Genomic DNA, 14,747 nt, shown 5'->3' with positions numbered 1-14,747 from the left:
TGACATGACAATCACTTATTATAGTTACATGCCAAAGCAAATATCTAAGATATAGGCTGTCATAGCCCAATGCAGAAATAGCTGAACAGAAAGGACACAAAAAAAATAAAAAAAAGATCAAGTCTCATATGCATACAGAAAGTTCCATTGATGCTATTACCTTATTTGATAAGGGCAGCCCAATATAGTCACACAAACATATATTTGTACCCCATGCAACAAATGAAAGAGATTCTATGAGTTTAATCAAATTTGATATTATGGAGCCTCATGTCAAGCAACAGGAGAGGCGCTTTCCTCTTTCGGCATGAGCAGTCAATTCATTCTAAAGGCTCTTACCCTTTCCCTCCCCCTTTCCCTCAACTCCTCTTAAAATCTCTTGTGTTTAGCACATTGTAGGAACTGGCATTTGTATTTGATTTCCTTTGCTTATGAAGAAGTTTCAATTTTGACTTACTTCAAAATCGCACATTACATGTACTATAAACAGATAAACTAGACATGTAAAGTGCATTAAATATGCGAGATTGATATGTACACAACAAGACTTATTTCTCCAACATGTTTCTTGCATCTAGGAAAAAACAAAACCCAAATTTTGTCTTACCCCTAGAGTAAACTTTTATGGTAATATTTAACCAACTTTTACCACTTGCCATATGTTTGGTCCTATACATTTATATACACATAGGGTGTTATAGGTACGTGATATGAAAGTGTATATGACAAAACATATTTCTCTAATACATTCATTGCATCCAAATAAAAAACAAAAACCAAATTTTGTTCTATCATTGCTGAGAAAACTTATTGTAAATTCTACAATAGCTTAGGTAATATGATACCTAGGTGAAAATGCAACTGAACTTTTGGTACAAACCGTAAATTCAGGCACAAAAGCTCATTGATATCATACTAGCCCACATTATGATGAAAGGCATTGAAAACTCATATGTATATATATCCCTCCAAAACATTTTATCTACGATCACATGTGTATCTCCTCTCCAGTTTGTTTAGGATTTTGCATACATATACAGTAAAGGTGTGTTTGGTACATGGAATGAAAATGCATATGGCAAAACATAATTTTTCTAATACGTTCATTGTTTCCAATGAAAAAGACAAAAATCACATTGTTCAATCCCTCTGGAGAAACTTATGTTAATTGTAGTATACCTCTAGTGGTATGATACCTAAGTGAAAATACAATTAATTCTTTAGGTGAAAACTACCACATTTGGTAGAAAAACATATTGGTATCATAATTGCCCAAAGTATAGCACAAGGCAACGAAAAATTATATGGCAATTGTCATATGTACATCCCTGAAAAAAATATATACCACACTCAAAGCACACCACACCTTCAATCTGTTTGGAAATATGCACACATACACTAGAGAAGGGTTAGGTACATGGGATGAAAATATATATAGCAAAATGTATTTCTCTAGTACATTCATTACATTAGGAAAAACAATACAATAACCACATTTGGTTCTATCTTAAATGAAAAAAAAATTTAACCACAATCACATACGTACTACCCCTTCTGTATGTTTGGTAATATGCATACATACAGGTTACAGGTGTGTTTGGTACATGGGATGAAAATGTATATAGGGAAACACAATTCTTTAATACATTCATTGAATTCAAAGGAAAGACAAAAACCACCTTTTGCTCTATCCTTACAAAGAAAACTTATGGTAAATTCTGTCATACCTTGCATTGTCTGATATGTAAGTGAAAATGTAACAGATTTTTTAAGTACAAACTGCCAATTAGACACCGAAAACTTGTATGGAAAGTCCTTAATATACAAACCCCCAACAAAAGTTTTAACTACAATTACATATATACCACCTTCCAAGTTTCTTGCATCCATATCCCTTGAAAGGATTGAATGCGAAATGAATTATAAACTAATATTTACACATATACCCTTACGAGGGAATGTATGCTCGAGCCTTGGGTTTTAAAGAGTATCAAAGCAAAATAAATTTGCAAGTGCCAATCCACCAAGAAAACACCCGATTTATAATTTGTTATTCATGTTTGTGTTAAAAACATTTTGATAAAATTATGTGATTCTTCAAAAATTATACATCTCCAACAAACTTCCACAATTTAAATTTGAAAAATTAAATTCTTATCAAAACTTGGAGGAAGTTATGATACAGTAAAAGCTGATTCATAACATTTCACATGCTTAGTGCTTTATTCCGGCCATAGTGCACAAATCACACAACAAGGATAACAACATTTTTCTATCTTGTCAAGTTAGTTCTAAAAATCCAGAGTACTTTGTCTCAACTACCACTAGGGATGGCAACGGGTTGGGTCGGGTCGGGTCAGATCGTGTGCGGGTTTTACCATACCCGTACCCGCCGCTACCCCGTTAATATACCCGAACTTGAACCCGAACTCGACGGGTTTAAAAACCCCAACCCACACCCGCACCCGACGGATAATCGTGTACCCACAGATATACCCGCCCCCACCCCCATATTGAAAAAATTAATAAAAAAAATATATTATTTTTAATATTATTTTTTATAAAAAATAACTTAAAAGTAATTATAATTTTTTTATAAAATAAAAAAAATTATTATAAAATTACAAGACTAAACAAAGAGGAAAAATAAAAAACCCTAAATTGTTAAGTTGTAGAACATATTAGTATATATATATATTATATAAATATTTTAGTAATTTTAATTTCGGGTCGGGTACGGGTTCGGGTACGGGTTGGGTATTAGAATTCCCATACCCGCACCTGCACCTGTTTTATATAAGTCGGGTTTTACCCAAACTCGATTCGAAATCTCGTCAAATCGAGTTTTACCCGTCAAACTTGGGTCGAGTATGGTTTGGTCGGATTGGATTTGGGTATTATTGCCATCCCTAACTACCACCAAACGCCACCTAAACGATTCCCTCCAAAATATCCCAAGGATAGGATAGCAACCACATTTTTTGGATCCAAAAGTTGCAAATGTAGTTCAATAGATAGATAACCACGGCGGCAATGGCATACTGAGCCAAAAATCAGAATAATTTTCTTCTAAATACTCCCTCCATTTTTTTATGTCACAGATCCATGTTCCTTTTTTTGATGTTTTCTTTTTCTTTCTTTGTTTTCATAAAATTAAAGCTTTTGTATTTGTTTTTTATCTGTCATTTTCTAACATCAAGAAACATTTATTATTTTTTTTTTCAAAATTACCCTTAACACTCTATTCAATTTTTTTCTTGAAATTAAACATAAGAGAGAAATGTGGAGATATAAATTAAGGGTAATTTTAGAAAGATAACTAATTTTGTATAAAATTTTGTGAAATAACTAAGTTTTTTAGTAGGTGAAATTCGGTTAATCACGACAAATAAAAAGGAACTGAGGAAATATTTGGTTCTTCAATTTTTAAATTCCTTAACAAAATTTGGATGCATGAGCAAGTGGATAGAGTTAAAAGAATTCACCATGTGTGCAAATATCATCCTCTTTATAATGTAAATCATGTTCCTTGATCCCCATGGAAATCATCACACTTTGAACATCTCTCTCTCTCACACACACACACACACAACACACATAAAAATTCTTACTTCATTACTCCCCGCATGTAAATTAAAAAATGGGTCTTGGTTTATAATCACAGTTTTGTATAGAAATGCTATGGAGACTAGGTTCGAATATCTTGCATTTATGGCAGCTACAACAGCAAGCATTATAAAGTTTCTTCTCAGCTTCCAACTAAAATTTTTGAAATTAGCCGCATAAAGGCCATTTGTTTTTACTAAATTATTGCATTTTAAGTGCAGTAACAAATACAGGGGATAGAAAATTGGACATGAATATTAAAACTCACATGCATACTTAAAGACCATTCATATAGCATCATCCTCATGGTAGTATAAAAAAGTTAAGAACTACATAGATCCATTCTCAACAATTCAAAATGTCTTAAGGTATCACTACAGAACACTCTGGCCAGCATAATCATTAATTAATGCAACAACACTAGTTTTATTTAAACTAGATAACAGTCATTCCATAGAGGCTTCATCTCATGATGAATAGCAAGTTATTATTCTTAACTTTGATCAACATCTTAGATGGAGCCATCAACACAAAATATAACATGCACAGCCTTGCCAGTAGCCCACACCATATCACATTCTCTTCTACTGAAGCAGGCCTTTTGAAAGTTATTCATCGACCAACTTGAGGTAAAACGAACAATGCAAACTTTGACATTTCACAAGACAGCTGAAATGAGGAAAATAAAATTTTTCATAGTTCAGAAGATTCAGATATGCTTTCGGGATAGCAGAAACAGGGCATGTTCCTGTGGGATAGGACATAATAATCATCTATCATGGACCATTCATACCAGAATCAGGAAAGAGAACCTTCTGCTTTAACTTTACACTGGTCTTCAATAATAAGCAGGAACATCAAATGACGGCCACTTGTGAGGATGTGCATGATTCGGCGAAACTAAAACACAAAAGGATTGCACTTGTGACATAGAAAGGAAGTAAATTCTGAGATGCCAAACACTAATACTAAAAATTATACCATGAATTGAAGATCTAACAGACACGGAGCCATGTAGAAGAAGCTCGTAAACAAAATTTTTGTGAGGCCTCTCAATGATCTACATATAAAATCCTAACAAGAGAAAAATATAAGAAAACAGAAGCATAATATCATACATGGAAAAAATAACCTGACATTTGACTTTAACACAGATAACAAAATTTATAAGTTTCACCTTTGAAAAAAGTCAAGAGGTTCAGGGTACTCTCCTCTTGAGAATTCTTTGTCTCTTGATGGTGTGAGCCTTACTTACAAAACAAATAAGATATTCAATAGTTGGTTGATAGCAAGCTTAGATATCATACCATCATGGGGAAAAGGTACACCTGGGTTTGAAGATTATATTCCTCCAGGAACCGCAGCATCATTGGTTTGCAAATTTGGAAAGTATTGTCCCCAACTACTGGGTGGGACTTGTGGCTATGGATAGTATGGGTGTTGACCGTCTTCCTGGTTCATTGTATTTAAATTTGAGAAATCATCAGCAAATGAGTAGTTGGAAGAGGGTACTTTTGTGGAGCTTTTGCAATTTGATGGGGATAATTTGTAGGTGTTTGCCAAGGTGGAAGGGAATGATAGGGCCTTCATAGGAATAATCCAGTACCAGATTGAAAATTTGAAACTAGGGGTTGGGATGAGAAGTTCGGGAAATATTGTGCTCATCATTACAACTAGGTTCACATGGTCTGGGAGTAAAACTAGGCATAAACTGTGCAACACCAAAATTATTTGTCCCGAACATAGGAGGTTACGGTAAAACCATTTCAGTATTTGCAGAAACAACACCATGTGCATGGGCCATCTGAGCTCAATTTAGGTTTATAAATCATAGTTGCAGGTTAAATAAAAATTAGGAGACAAAAGACTTACCGATGAGGTCCTGCAATATTATTGAGCAGATGTGAGAATCCTCGTGGAGCGAGGGGTAATGGAGATGGTGATGATATGAATGGTGGCGCCAGTAACGATGCTGGTGGCGAAAGAGGTAGAGGAGGAGATGGAGGAGGAAGACCTAATCAGTTATAGCTGTTTTATAATTTTTATTCCTGATGTCATGCGGCTCTTTTCTCTGTTTTCCATAGAAGATGATGATCCTTCATGTAGCAGTCCTTTATCCTTAACTTCAGTTAGCTTTTCCATGAATTAACCGACGATTGGTGTTGGCGCGATGAGTCCTCAATCTATGATCTATTGCCAGGCAAATCAATATCATTGTCCTTCGTCTCAAAAACTAGTTGTGGCTCTGGGTCTACCCACACATTCGTTTGAAATGAAACCCTGATGTTAGAAGAGTGCAGCAGAGCTTCGTTGAAGAAGATGATGGTGTCAACCAGGCTTTCTATCGGGATGATGGAGGCTGGCTCTTCTCGCTTGATGGGCACGGATAGCTAGCATGATGAGGCCGGCATGGTGAATTCAGATTTAAGGATGTTTAGAAGCTTTTTAAGCATGGATCTCCAAAAAAATCCTAGGGATCATTTAGCCCATGCTTAAAAATTTTCTGAACATCTTTAAATGTGAATTTGCCATATCAACCTCATCGTGTTAACTATTTGTGATAGTTAAGTGAGAAGAGCCAACCTCTATCAACCCAATAAAAAGCCCAATCAGCATCATCATCTTTTTAAATGAAGCTCTACCGCACTCTTCTAATATTGGAGTTTCATTTTCAAACAAAAAAGCAGGTAGTGCCAGAGCCATAGCTAGTTCATGAGGCAAAGAAAGAGGATGAGATTGATTTATTTTGTAATAGATCATAGATAGAGGACTCATCTTGCCAACACCAATAGTAGGTTGATTCACGGAAAAGCCAACCAAAGTCAAGGGTTTCTTCTCGTCTGTTTGCCGTAGAAGATGATGATCCTTCATGTAGCAGTCCTTCATCGTCACAATTGTTGAGGTCTAAAGTTTGATCAGAGGGTTCGGGTGATACTAGGCGACTGTGGACAACCTGGAGAACCTCAAATGCAAGGCCTAGTGGATAGAACTGTGAAGCTGGACTAATATGCAGTAATAAGCTCAGTTTTTGCTGCATATGTCTTATATGAATGTTTGTATTACTTTTATTATGCTTTTACTAGTAATTTGATGTATGTTTGTACTAAGTGTATGGATGTTATGGTTGTGCTATTTGTGATGCTTTACTGGCATGCACATTAGATGTTTGTATAAATGCCCAGCTCATCAATGAATGAAATAGAGAGTTTTCCAATTGCTATTTGCATCAGCTCTTCTTCTAATACAATTGGTGAGTTAAGTTAGCTGGTGTCTGAGTGTTTCTATTGAATACATATATTTATATGTACTTGATCCTATCAGTGGTATCAGAGATAGCTTATTGAAATTCTTAGTTGAGAATGTCTTCCTCCTCTTCAACAAACGATACTGAAGTACCTTATTTCAAAGGTAAAAATTATAATCTTTGGGCATTGATGATGAACACTATGTTCAGATCAAAAGACCTATGGAAGCTAGTAGAGAAAGGCTTCAGTGAAGAAGGAGATGCAACCAGAATTAATGAAAGTCTCAAGAAGGATGCCAAGGCCATGTACTTGATCCAGCGTGCCCTTGATGCTAGAATTCTGGTGAGGATCTCTGAAGCAAAAACAGCAAAGGAGGCATGAGACATTATAAAAACAGAATTTCAAGGAGACTCAGACAATTCCAACAAACATCTTCATGCACTTCAAAGAGAATTTGATGCCATTAAGATGAAGCAAGGAGAAAGTATTTAAGACTTTGTAAGCAGGGTTTTGGATATTGGGTATCAAATTAGAGTGCTAAAGCAAGATCTTCCTCAAAAGGCAGTGGTTTCTAAAATATTCAAAAGTTTAACCCCTAGATTTTCACAAGCAGTTCACTCAATTATTGAAGCTCTGAACTCTCTTACTGTTGAGCAACTAAGTGGCTCACTAAAGAACCATGAAGCCATACTCAATATAGAGGGTACTCACCTTGAAGGAGAAAAGGCATTGCATGCTGGTCGTGGCTCTGTGCACCACTTTGATGGTCCCAACAGAGGTGGAAGAGGACGAGGCCGTTCCTTCTCCAGAGGAAGGGGACGTGGGCCCGGCAGAAGCTTTGAAGCTGGCCGTATGGAGGCAAGTTGAGGAGGAGAGCCCAGTTGAAGCTTTGAATGTTGGTATAGGAATAAAGAAGCCAATGTTGTAAAAGAAGAGAAAGGAAAGGAAGAAGAAGAAGAAGTTGCATTTATGGCAATTGATGAAGAGTCAAAGAGGACAGGTGGTACCTGGCTCATTGACAGCGGTTGTTCTCATCACATGTCAGGTGAAAAGAATTTATTTCAGTACATTGAAGCTACTCCGAGTCGATCAATCACAGTCAGAGATGGAAAAGCTCTCAAAATTGAAGGAACAGGAAGTGTAATTCTCTGTTCAAGCAGAGGAAAGGCTACCACTTTGAATAATGTACAATTTGTCCCAAATCTTGCTCACAATTTGCTGAGCGTTGGACAAATGATGGATTCTGGATATGATGTTGAATTCACTAAGGGTGTGTGCTACATCAAAGATGTCGAATCCAAGACAAAGGTGGCGCAAGTGTGTATGACTACTCACGAACTCTTTCCTTTAGAAGCAGATGATGTTCTCTCTGCCTATCTGGCACAAGATGGAGACATGACTGATCTCTGGCATAAGAGATACGGGCATATCAATCTAAAGAGATTAAAACAACTATCAGATTTACAATTGGTGGAGGGCTTACCGAGAATCACAAATGTTCAACCATGTGAAGCTTGTTTACAGGGAAAGCAAACTTGGACGGTATTTCCAAAGGGTACAGCAAGGAGAGCTGTAGTTCCCTTGGAGCTTGTTCACGCAAATCTCGTCGGACCAATTAAAACTCCGTCCATAGGAGGTAATGTGTACTTTCTATTATTAACTGACGACTGCTCAAGGTATAGATGGGTGTATTTCATACAGAGGAAGCTGGAAACCTTTCAAAAATTCAAGCAATTCAGGTTGTTAGTGGAGAAACAATTTTCTCTTCCAATTAAGGTGTTGCGAACCGACCGTGGAGGAGAATTCATGTCTAAGGAGTTTGATGAATACTGTATTAATGCTGGGATTCACCGTCAATTGTCCACTCCTCGGACGCCGCAGCAGAATGGCATTGCCGAGCGCAAGAATCGGACTGTCACGAAGACAGCACACACTCTGTTAAAGCAGATGGAGATGCCACCAGAATATTGGGCTGAAGTAGTTGCTACCGTAGTCTACGTTCTCAATCGCTCACCGACTTCAGCCGTGAAGCTTTAGACGCCATTGGAAGCACTGACTGGAGAAAACCAAATGTAGAGCATTTCAGGGTCTTCGGATGTCTTGCATACATGCTCGTTGACTCACAACAGAGAACTAAATTCGATTCCAGGTCACGGGCGGGAGTGTTTATTGGCTACAGCTGGAATTCAAGAGCCTATAAAATCCTGGACCTAGATTCTAAGCGCGTACACGTCAGCAGGAACGTGCGCTTTTTTGAAGAAAAGCAATAGTATTGGCTGAAGCGAGGTGACTCGGATGCATCAAATTATGAGTCAGCATGTGATAAAGGCGTGACTCAAGTTAACAATGATCTTGTTCAATCCACACTGTTCGATCAGATCTATGAATGGCAAGATGATCATCTTCTTAATCATTCATCTTCTTCAAATGAAGAAATGGTCGCCGGAGAAGATGGTGGTGCTCCGACGAGGTATCGAAAACTCACCGATATTTACAATTCTTGTTCTTTTGCGCTTACAGCTGGAGATCCTATCTTCTATGAAGACACCGCAAAGAGCAGTGAATGGATTGCAGCTATGAAAGAAGAAATGGAAGCAATTAACATAAATCAAACATGGAGCTTGACCACACTACTAGAAGGAAAGAAAGAAATTGGTTTGAAATGGGATTTCAAATCAAAGTTTAAGCCTGATGGTACATTACTGAAGAAGAAAGCTCGCATTGTGGCCAAAGGATACTTAGAGCAAGAAGGGATAGATTTCAGAGAAATTTTCACTCCAGTTGTACAGATGGAAACTGTAAGGATTTTCCTATCCATTGGTGCTCAGAAGGAGTGGATTATCTATCAACTCGATGTTAATCCGCCTTCCTTAATAGGGAGCTCACTGAGGAGGTTATTGTCTCGCAACCAGAGGGTTTTATTATCAGAGACAAAGAAGACCATGTGTATCAATTGCACAAAGCTCTGTACGGTCTCCGTCAAGCGCCTAGAGCCTGGTACAGTCGAATTGATACTCATTTTATTCAATTAGGGTTTGTTCGCAGCTTGAATGAACCCATAGTTTACAGTAAGAAGGAAGGAGATGGTTGTGTTATCTTATTATGTTTATATGTTGACGATATATTATATATGGGATCATCTGAGAAGAAATTGAAGGAATTCAGAAGCTCAATGATGAATACTTTTGAAATGACTGATCTTGGACCAATGAGGTATTTCCTTGGTCTGGAGGTAGTACAGAAGAGAGGGTCAATCTTTGTTTCACAACAGAGATATGCAGCTGACTTTCTTCACAGAACAGGGATGATGAATTGTAATGCAATTGATACACCAATGAACTCAAATGAGAAGCTCCATCTACTTGACAATTCTGGTGAAACTGATCCTTTGAGATATCGGAGGATTGTTGGGGGGTTGCTCTATTTATCTCACACCCGACCTGATATAACTTATGCTGTTTCTATAGCATCTAGATTCATGCAGTCACCTAGCATGCATCATTTGGGAGCTGTGAAGAGAATCATGCTCTATATTAGTGGGACAATTGATTATGGGATTCATTACAGAAGAAATGAAGAATTCAAGCTGCTCGGCTATTCTGACAGTGACTGGAGTGGATCGTAGGATGACCGTAAAAGCACCACTGGATGGGTGTTCTCACTTGGATCAGGGATCATTGCTTGGAGCTCTAAAAAGCAAGCTATCACTGCCCTGTCAAGTACTGAAGCAGAGTATATCTCTCTGACTGCAGCAGCATGTGAAGTTGTATGGTTAAGGCGCTTGCTGGAAGACTTTGGTGGAAAATAGAGCACTCCAAGTGTTATTGTTTGTGATAATCGATCTGCAATCGCTATTGCTAAAAATCCGATTCTTCATGGCCGGACAAAACATATTGATACGAGGTTTCACTTTATCCGTGATCTTATAAAGGATGATGCAATTGAAGTCAAGCAATGCAAGACAGATGTTCAGGTCGCTGATATTTTCACTAAGGCACTACCCAAACTTAAGTTTGAGACACTGAGAACCATGCTACATGTGGGAGATATCTCTGATCAAAGGGAAGGTGTTGAGGTCTAAAGTTTGATCAGAGGGTTCGGGTGATACTAGGCGACTGTGGACAACCTGGAGAACCTCAAATGCAAGGCCTAGTGGACAGAACTGTGAAGCTAGACTAATATGCAGTAACAAGCTCAGTTTTTGCTGCATATGTCTTATATGAATGTTTGTATTAGTTTTATTATGCTTTTATTGGTAATTTGATGTATGTTTGTACTAAGTGTATGGATGTTCTGGTTGTGCTATTTGTGATGCTTTACTGGCATGCACATTAGATGTTTGTATAAATGCCCAGTTCATCAATGAATGAAATAGAGAGTTTTCCAGTTTCTATTTTCATCAGTTCTTCTTCTAATACAATTGGTGAGTTAAGTTAGTTGAGTGTCTGAGTGTTTCTATTGAATACATATATTTATATGTACTTGATCCTATCAGTCACATGCCTCTCTAGAATCAAATTGTAGTACAACGAAAGTCTGATTATTAACTTGATCTGTGTGCTCTCCTTCGCAAGTACCAAGAGATTTACGTCCTATCACAGCAGGACTTTTCAGCTGAGCCACTTTGACTTCATTAACACAAGAGCAAGGGCTAATTGAATTTTTCTCCTTCTGGCAAGATATTTCAGACATCAATAACAGAGGAACATGCTCAATTTTTGAGATCCCCACATTGCTCCGTGATTCTTCCTTCTTCCTGGCGGGACTATCGCTTTCACTTGTCACCTAGGCATTTAAATGAAATGTTTCAAGATATTCAAGATTCTCACTATTTCCATTATCAATTGCTGAGGATGATACAGGGGCATGCCCATCATTGACCTCTCTGAGTTCAACTGAACTGCTCTTGCGCTCTTTCTCAAAAGCATCACATATCTCCTCCACAGCACGAGCAAAATATTTAATTGTCTTTGATTAACTAGTAATACTTAAATATCAGCCAAGGCAACCAAACCACTGCAGATGAAAATAAGTGAAGACTGTATGAGATAAGAAAGGATGAAATTTCACAGCTAGCATATACAAATCAAGCGATATAAAGAATGGGATGTTGTTGCAACAGGACAGATAGTTTCATAAAAAGTTAATTTTGAAATGGTAATTGTAAACTTAAACAAAAGGATTGGTTATCATCATCCCAAAGTCTTAACACAACAATCAAGTTCCAACACCGAAAAGGATTCACAAATTCATACCTCTCATCTTTCTTAATCTATGTAGTCATGGAAAAAATTCCTATCTTTTTAAAATCTAAAAGCAACTTCCTCTTGATTTTAACATATAAACGATTCAAAAGAAAAGGCAGTTGCTCACTACTTCCGAGAAAACATAAAGAGGTTTTTAACAAATTTGTAGACATACATCACAATAGCATATTGTCTGGTCATTGTTTCGAATCAGGTAGTTATTCTCAAGACATTTGGCATGTTTGGCAAAACTAAATAAATGGAATACAACAGAAAGAATGTAAATATCTGATTCATCAAATCAATAGTAAATGTATGTGACATGCAAATGCGACAAAAAATACTTGCCTATTAGATATCAAGCATAAATTATAATTAATACTACTCAAAAATCAATGATTCCAATCAGGCAGTCATTCATGTAAGCATAGGTTTGTTCAAAAATAAACATAAATGAAGTAGAAAGAATGAACACACTTAATTCATCAGATCCATGATAAGCTTATATGGCATGCCATGCAAGTACGACAAAAAATACGTAAGTGACTATTAGAAATCAAGCATAATTTATAATAAATCCCAAACTGCATGCTTCCAATCAGCCAGAAATTAAGGTGACCATTGGCATATTCGATAAAATAAACATAAACTGAATGAGATGGAAAGAATGAGCATTTTTTAGTCAGCAAACCCATAGTGATTACAGATGGCATGTAAGTACGCCAAATAGTATGTGCCAATTAGAGGTCAAGCATAATCCCTAATAAACCTTAACATTAATAAGATCACCAACTGCTGTTATAATGTTATAAAAAATATAAAGTTAAGAACATTTCCTTATTGCTTCAGGGAAAAACAAAGGATAAAAGAAGGCAGATAAATGCATAGGATGCAAGCTAACAGCATATCGTGGCCCCAACTATCAATGCTTCAAATCACACAATCATTTATGTAAACATTCAAATGTATGCTAAATTAATATGAATTGATTGAAATGGAGAGAAAACAATACTTTTAATTCATCAAATCAATAGAATGTGTAAATAACACAAACATACATGACATATAAATACGACAAAAAGTTTGTTAAGTCACTATCAGAACCATCAAAACATTAACCATATGCCAAAAGATGTTAACAATCAAGACTTCTTTCATCATAATTCTCACATTTCACATGTTGCAAAGAACTGAACAAAGAATTTCTGGGATTCAGGCTCCATGTTGAAATCCTCTGGCCTGCTTATCTGCAAGAGGGTAACAGTCAGACAACAAAAGCAAAAAAAATGAAAATTATTGACTTGTCAGAACCTAAACAATGCGAAAAGATCAGCAATAGCTATTAGAATAAGATTCTTAAATTTCAGTAAACCCTAACTAGGACCATTACACAAACAATGAAAACAAAAATTCGAAACCCTAAAGATCTCGACTTCCATCAATAAATATAACACAGGGCATCCACATTAGCCGAACAACAAAATCTCCAAATTAAAAAAGAAAAAGTTCAAAATCCAGTGAAAAAGAACAGACCTTAGCACGCCACACCAGGAATCCCTTCACTTTGGTCAGTACCAGATCCCCCGAACCAACTCCTCCTTCGACTTGGCCCGGTTGCCACCCATCCGGCGCCCGGGCTCCATCCTCACGATCGCAGAAACCCTACTCGAATCCTACCCTCAATTAATCCACCCTTAAAACCTACACCAAATGATAAGGAGCAGCACCTAGAACATTCTTGAATCATCAAAGAAGCTTCACACAAAGTTTCACCGCCTCACACATTTAAAATAATTTATAAATCTAGAGCATTCTACCACCCTATAAATACATGCTCTCCATTGCTAATGTAACCATGAAAAAACAAGAAAGCTAAGTGAGTGAATTGATCTTCCTAGGGTGAGAGTGAGTGCTAAGAGTGAGGATAGTGAGAGAAATAATAGAGAGAGTGTTGTAAATTTAGTGAGAGAAAATAATAAAAACATATTTTAAAACTATTCTCCCACTTTCTACTCAACATTGCTGGTACCAGAGCCAGGTTGTCGGGTCGGTTTGTCAGAATCACTGACGAGTGTTCGAGCATAGTATCAGGAGTTCACCAGTACTATAAGAAGTTCGTTAGTCGAAGTAAGTAAAGTACCGATATTCTACCGAGGAGGCGGCATTCTGGACATCAGGTGACCCAGACATGGAGATGGAGTTCACAGGTACGACTGGTGGTTTAAAGAAATTAAACAATAATAATTACATAAATTGGAAGGCCTGCATAGAGTCCTATCTGCAAGGACAGGACCTATGGGAGGTCGTAGGTGGGTCGGAAACGACTCCACCAGATGTCACTTTTGAAGAAGTGGCAGATGCCGCTGGTGATTCTAAATCAAAGGAGAAGAAGGCTCTAGCAGCAAAGAAGTCAAAAGATGAAGCTCTGCGGAAGTGGCGCATCAAGGCCGGTAAGGCAATGTTTGTTCTGAGAACAGCTGTTGAAGATGAGCTGTTGGAGTATATCAGAGATGATGCTACACCAAAAGTTGCATGGGACACTCTCGCTACACTATTCTCCAAGAAGAATGACGCCCATCTCCAACTACTTGAAAGTGAGCTGATGACAATCTCGCAAGGGAGTATGACGATTAGTCAGTACTTCACCAAG

At 37.3% G+C, this 14,747-nt stretch overlaps 2 long non-coding RNA genes across 4 annotated transcripts; both read right to left on the bottom strand.

The window, feature by feature from the left end:
• Positions 1–3,956: 3,956 nt before the first annotated feature.
• On the bottom strand, positions 3,957–5,559 carry LOC120265055. 2 transcript variants are annotated; one of them, XR_005537606.1, is made up of 5 exons: positions 5,479–5,559; positions 4,784–5,058; positions 4,588–4,680; positions 4,400–4,506; positions 3,957–4,275 (listed from the first exon to the last, which is right to left on the bottom strand). It is a non-coding gene; the product is annotated as an uncharacterized LOC120265055 (long non-coding RNA). The 2 variants fall into 2 exon arrangements; XR_005537605.1 differs by having other exon boundaries at positions 3,957–4,506.
• Positions 5,560–11,214: 5,655 nt separating this feature from the next.
• Positions 11,215–14,022, bottom strand: LOC120265046. 2 transcript variants are annotated; one of them, XR_005537604.1, is made up of 3 exons: positions 13,631–14,022; positions 13,268–13,344; positions 11,215–11,867 (listed from the first exon to the last, which is right to left on the bottom strand). It is a non-coding gene; the product is annotated as an uncharacterized LOC120265046 (long non-coding RNA). The 2 variants fall into 2 exon arrangements; XR_005537603.1 differs by lacking the exon at positions 11,215–11,867 and having other exon boundaries at positions 13,093–13,344; positions 13,631–14,019.
• Positions 14,023–14,747: the final 725 nt, after the last annotated feature.

Source organism: Dioscorea cayenensis, chromosome 1, assembly GCF_009730915.1.
Source record: "Dioscorea cayenensis subsp. rotundata cultivar TDr96_F1 chromosome 1, TDr96_F1_v2_PseudoChromosome.rev07_lg8_w22 25.fasta, whole genome shotgun sequence".
Lineage (NCBI taxonomy): Eukaryota > Viridiplantae > Streptophyta > Magnoliopsida > Dioscoreales > Dioscoreaceae > Dioscorea > Dioscorea cayenensis.
This window is presented reverse-complemented; position numbering and strand designations above follow the sequence as displayed.